General features: G+C 43.8%; 1 non-coding gene across 1 annotated transcript; it reads left to right on the top strand.

The window, feature by feature from the left end:
- The first annotated feature begins 2,406 nt into the window (after positions 1–2,406).
- trnar-ucu (transfer RNA arginine (anticodon UCU)) lies at positions 2,407–2,497 on the top strand. The gene is given in 2 exon segments: positions 2,407–2,443; positions 2,462–2,497. It is a non-coding gene; the product is annotated as a tRNA-Arg (tRNA).
- Positions 2,498–6,031: the final 3,534 nt, after the last annotated feature.

Here is a 6,031-nt window from a genome sequence, read left to right as displayed (position 1 = left end):
GGCAGCGAGGCCTGGACAACGTATGCCAGCCAAGAGCGACGTCTCAATTCATTCCATCTTCGCTGCCTTCGGAGAATACTTGGCATCAGGTGGCAGGACTATATCTCCAACACAGAAGTCCTTGAAGCGGCCAACACCCCCAGCTTATACACACTACTGAGTCAGCGGCGCTTGAGATGGCTTGGCCATGTGAGCCGCATGGAAGATGGCAGGATCCCCAAAGACACATTGTACAGCGAGCTCGCCACTGGTATCAGACCCACCGGCCGTCCATGTCTCCGTTATAAAGACGTCTGCAAACGCGACATGAAATCGTGTGACGTTGATCACAAGTCGTGGGAGTCAGTTGCCAGCATTCGCCAGAGCTGGCGGGCAGCCATAAAGACAGGGCTAACTTGTGGCGAGTCGAAGAGACTTAGTAGGTGGCAGGAAAAAAGACAGAGGCGCAAGGGGAGAGCCAACTGTGCAACAGCCCCAACAAACAAATTTCTCTGCAGCACCTGTGGAAGAGCCTGTCACTCCAGAATTGGCCTTTATAGCCACTCCAGGCGCTGCTTCACAAACCACTGACCACCTCCAGGCGCGTATCCATTGTCTCTCGAGATAAGGAGGCCCAAAAGAAAGTGGATGTGTGGTATTTGTATTTTCCTTTGGTAAGGTCCCACACAGGAGGTGAGTAAACAATATCAGAGCACATAGGCTTGGGGATAATATACTGATATGGATTGAGAATTGGTTAACAGACCGAAAACAGAGAGCAGGAATAACGGGTCCTTCTCAGGATGGCAGGCTGTTACTATTGGGGTACTGCAAGGATCAGTGTTGGAGCCACAGCTGTTAACAACCTATATAAATGATTTGGATGTGGGGATTAAATGTAATATTTCCAAGTTTGCAGATGACACAAAGCTCGGTGAAGTGTGAGTTGTGAGGAGGATGCAGAGAGGCTTCCAGGGGACCTGGAGCGGCTCAGTGAATGGGCAAGAACATGGAATATAATGTGAATAAGTGTGAAGTTATCCACTTTGGTGGAATAAACAGAAAGACAGAGTATTTCTTAAATGGTGAGAGGTTGGGAAGTGTCGATGTCCAAAGGGACCTGGGTGTCCTTGTTCCTGAGACACTAAAAGCTCTTGTGCAGGTGCAGCAATCAATTAGGAAGGCAAATGGTATGTTGTACCCACATGAGGGGTCATGAGTACAGGAGCAAAGATGTCTTGCTGCAATTGTATAGAGCCTTGGTGAATCCGTACTGGAGTATTGTGTACAGTTTAGTTTCCTCATCTTATGAAGGATACACTTGCCATAGAGGGGGTGAAACAGAGGGTCAACAGACTAATCTTTTTTTTGCATTTATTTCATTTCATCTCAGTTTGTTCAGTTTGCTTACCTACTGTTTTTTTTCAGGTTTGTACTTGCTGCTGTTCAATATTCAGTCCGTTATTACCTAATCTGTACTAATGCTTTGTCTTTCAACACACCATTAACATATTGTTTGCCTTTGCTGCATGACCTTTTGGTAAGCTATGTGGCCTTGTCCAATCTACACCTTCTCCTTTGTTATCTCTTGCCCCACCCCCACTTCACTTGCTTATAACCTGTGACTTTTCTAATATATGTCAGTTCCGAAGAAGGGTCACTGACCTGAAACGTTAACTCTGCTTCTCTTTTCACAGATGCTGCCAGACCTGCTGAGTGGTTCCAGCATTTCTTGTTTTTGTGTCACCAGACTAATCCCTCGGATGGTGGGATTGTCTTATGAGGAAACTGGGCCTGTATTCCTTAAAGTTTCGAAGAATGAGAGGTGATCTGATTGAAACTGACAAGATTCTTACAGGGCGTGACAGTGTGGATGTGGACAGGATGTTTGCCCTGGTTGGTGAGTCTAAAACCAAAGGACATCGTCTCAGAATAAGGAGTAGGCCATTTAAAACTGAGATGGGTGGAATTTCTTCACTCAGACGGTGGTGAATCATTGGAATACTGTGCCCCAGAGGGCTGTGGCAGCTCAATCATTGAGCATGTTCAAGACAGAAATTGATAGAAATCTTGATACTCATGACATCAAGGGATATGGGGATAGCACAGGAAAGGGGCTTTGAGGTAGATGATCAGCCATGATCGAATTGAATGGCAGAGCAGGCTCGATGGGCTGAATGGCTTACTCCGATGTTCCTCTGTTCCTAAGAGAGTTGGCGCCAGCGTGCAGCCCTGCTTTACCCCACTGCTGATCTTGAAAGCGTCTGATGTTGCTCCATTGTAACTGATGGAACTGTGCATGTTCTCGTGGAAAGAAGAGATGATGCCCAAGAGGTCAGGAGGGCAGCCTATGTTCCATTGCAGTTTGAAGAGGCCGTCTCTGCTGACAAGATCAAAGGCCTTAGTGATGTTGATAAAATTGTGTGAGGCTCTGTGGTGCAATGGATAGCGTGTTGAACTTCTAAATGATGACTATGAAGATATTCGAAGGTTGTGGGTTCAAGTCCCACCAGAGTCAGATTTTGGACCAGAAACAGAGGAGCACAACGGAACAACAAATGAAGAAATGCGCCAAAAGCACAGACTCGGAGACAGAGCGAGAGAGAGAGGAGCAGAGCAGGGGAATAAAATCGAGGAGTGACGTCACAATGGAGAAGTGAGAGCAGGGAAACAGAGAGCCGCTGGGGTGAGCGCACAGGATTTGGTTCTTTCTTCGGTGCAGTGGAAGGAGCTGTTTGGTGAGGAACTGGTAAGCTGTGACATCACAGGCAAGCAGGTAGTTCATTGATTTGGAAGAAGCTGCATGTTTGATGACTATCTGGTAAGTGATTTAGGTCCATTTTAGTCCTAACGTTTAAAATAGTAAACAAACTAGTGGTAAGCTTAATAAAATAAACAATTGAATAAAATAATTAAGTAGTTAATTGAAACACGTTAAGGATGACAGGACAGGTGATGTGTCACAGCTGCAGCATGTGGGAGCTCCTGGATGCCAGTGTGATCCAGGGCAAACACGTCTGCAGTAAGTGTTTGCGGCTCAAAGAGGGAGAAAAAAGGAATGTAGTGGTAGCAGGGGACAGTATAGTAAGGTGGATTGACTCTGTTCTCTGCAGCAAAGAGCAAGAGTCCAGACGGCTGTGTTGCCTGCCGGTGCCAGGATTCAGGACATCTGCTCAGGGCTGGAGTGAAACATACAATGGGAGGGGGAGGATCCAGTCGTCGTGGTCCATGTCGGTACCAATGACATAGGCAGGACAAGGTTAGAGGTTCTGCAAAGTCAGTATGAGGAACTAGGCACCAAATTAAGAAGCAGAACCTCAAAGTTAATCATCTCTGGATTATTACCTGAGCCATGTGCAAATTGGCATAGGACAAATAAGATTAGAGAAAGTAATGTGCGGCTGAAAGACTGGTGTGGTAGTAGTGGGTTCTGGTTCATGGGGCATTGGCACCAGTACTGGGGAAAGAGGTGGCTGTACCGTTGGGACGGTCTACACCTGAACCGTGCTGGTGCCGGTGTTCTAGCGAGCCACATAACGAGGGAAGTAGAGACGGTTTTAAACTGAATAGTGGGGGCAAGGGATCAAATTTGGGAAGATATGGTGAATCAAGGAGGAGAGACAAGGCAACAGAGAAAGGTATAAATATGGGAAATGATAAACAGACTGTGACAGGAAGGGACAGAATGTACAAATCTAAGAGTAAATCGACAGATAAGGCTAGAGGTGACAAAAATAAATAAAAGGACAAAACTAAATGCTCTGTATCTGACTGCATGATGCATTCAAAACAAAACAGATGAACTGAGAGCACAAATAGAATAAATAAGTACGATCTGATAGTCTTTACAGAGACATGGCTGCAGGGCGACATGGATTGGGATGAGAATATTGGAGGTGACATGGCATTTTGGAAGGACAGGAAGCTTGGAAAAGGTGGCGGGGTAGCTCTGTTAATTAATGATGGTATTAGCGTAATAGAGAGGGATGACCTGAGTTCTGGAGATCAGGATGCAGAAGCAGTTTGGGTACAAATGAGAAATCATGAAGGCAAGAAGTCACTTGTGGGAGTGGTGTACAGGCCACCGAACATTAACCACACTGTCGGATGGGATATAAAGGAAGAAATAATGGCAGCTTGTCAGAAAGGTACTGTGATAATTATGGGGGATTTTAATCTATATATAGACTGGAAAATTCAGATGGGCAGAGGTAGCCTAGATGAGGAGTACATAGAATGTTTTGGGGATAATTTCTTGGAACAATACATTCTGGAGCCAACCAGAGAGCAGGCTATACTAGACCTGGCATTGTGCAACGAGATAGGATTAATTAATGACCTCATAGTTAAGGTGCCCCTAGGTAGTAGCGATTATAATATGATTGAATTTTACATTTAGTTTGAGGGTGAGGAGAGTGGGTCCCAGACTAGTATTTTAAATTTAAATAAGGGCAATTATAAGGTCATGAAAGCAGAGCTAGCTAAAGTGAACTGGCAAATTAGGTTAAGGGATAAGTCAATAGAGATGCAGTGGCAGACATTTAAGGGGATATTTCAGACTACACAGAATAGATACATTTCAACGAGAAAGAAAAGTTCCAAAGGTGAGACTCACCATCCATGGTTCACGAAAACAGTTAAAGATACTATCAAACTTAAAGAAAAAGCCTATAATTGTGCAAAGATGGGAGGCAGGTCAGAAGATTGGACAGAATATAAAAAAAACAGCAAAGAATTACTAAAAGATTGATAAGGAAGGTAAAATTAGAGTATGAGAGAAAGCTCGCAAGAAATTTCAAGACAACTAGTAAGAGTTTCGATAGATATTTTAAAAAGAAAAGAGTTAACAAAGCGACTGTTGGTCCTATAGAAAGTGTGTCTGGGGAATTAATAATGGATAATTAAGAGATGGCAGATGAACTGAACAGATACTTTGCATCGGTCTTCACTATTGAGGATACAAATAACATCCCAGTATTAGCCGTATATCAGGAAATTGAAGGGATGGAGGAACTCAAGAAAATTACAATCACCAGGGAAGTGGTACTAAACAAATTGTTGGAGCTGCGGGTTGACAAGTCGCCAGGTCCTGAATTGGCTAGTGAGATAGTTGATGCGCTGGTTTTAATATTCCAAAATTCCCTAGATTCGGGAAGGTTCCGTTAGATTGGAAAAGAGTGAATGTAACTCATTTATTCAAAAAGGGAGGGAGACAGAAAGCAGGAAACGACAGGCCAGTTAGCTTAACATTTGTCTTAGGGAAAGTGTTTGGAGCTATTACAGAGGATGTTATAGCAGGGCATTTAGAAAAAATTAAGGTAATCAGGCAGAGTCAACATGGTTTTTTGAAAGGGAAATCATGTTTAACCAATTTATTGGAGTTCTTTGAGGGAGTTACATGTGCTGTGGATAAAGGGGAACAAGTGGATGTATTGTATTTCGATTTCCAGAAGGATAAGGTGCCATATCAAAGGTTATTGCAGAAAATAAAAGCTCATGGTGTCGGGGGTAACATATTGGCATGGATAGAAGATTGGCTAGCTGACAGGAAACAGAGAGTCAGCATAAATGGGTCATTTTCTGGTTGGCAAGAAGTAACGAGTGGTGTGCCACAGGGATCTGTGCTGGGGCCTCAACTTTTTACAATTTATATAAATGACTTAGATGAAGGGACCGAAGGTATTGTTGCTAAATTTGCTGATCACAAAGATAGGTAGGAAAGTAGGTTGTGAAGAGGACTTAAGGGGGCTACAAAGGGATATAGATAGGTTAAGTGATTGGGCAAAGACCTGGCAAATGGAGTATAATGTGGGAAAGTCGTAAATTGTCCACTATGGCAGGAAGAATAAAAAAGCATATTATCTAAATGGTGAGAGATTGCAGAGCTCTGAGATGCAGAGGGATCTGGGTGTCCGAGGGCATGAATTGCAAAAGGTTAGTATGCAGGTCCAGCACGTAATTAGGAAAGCTAATCGAATGTTATCATTTATCACCATGGGAATTGAATACAATAGTAGGGAGGTTATGCTTCAGCTATACAGGACATTGGTGA

Source organism: Heterodontus francisci, chromosome 35, assembly GCF_036365525.1.
Source record: "Heterodontus francisci isolate sHetFra1 chromosome 35, sHetFra1.hap1, whole genome shotgun sequence".
Taxonomy (NCBI): domain Eukaryota; kingdom Metazoa; phylum Chordata; class Chondrichthyes; order Heterodontiformes; family Heterodontidae; genus Heterodontus; species Heterodontus francisci.
The sequence above is the reverse complement of the archived record's forward strand: the minus strand, read 5'-3'. Positions and strand labels throughout refer to the sequence as shown.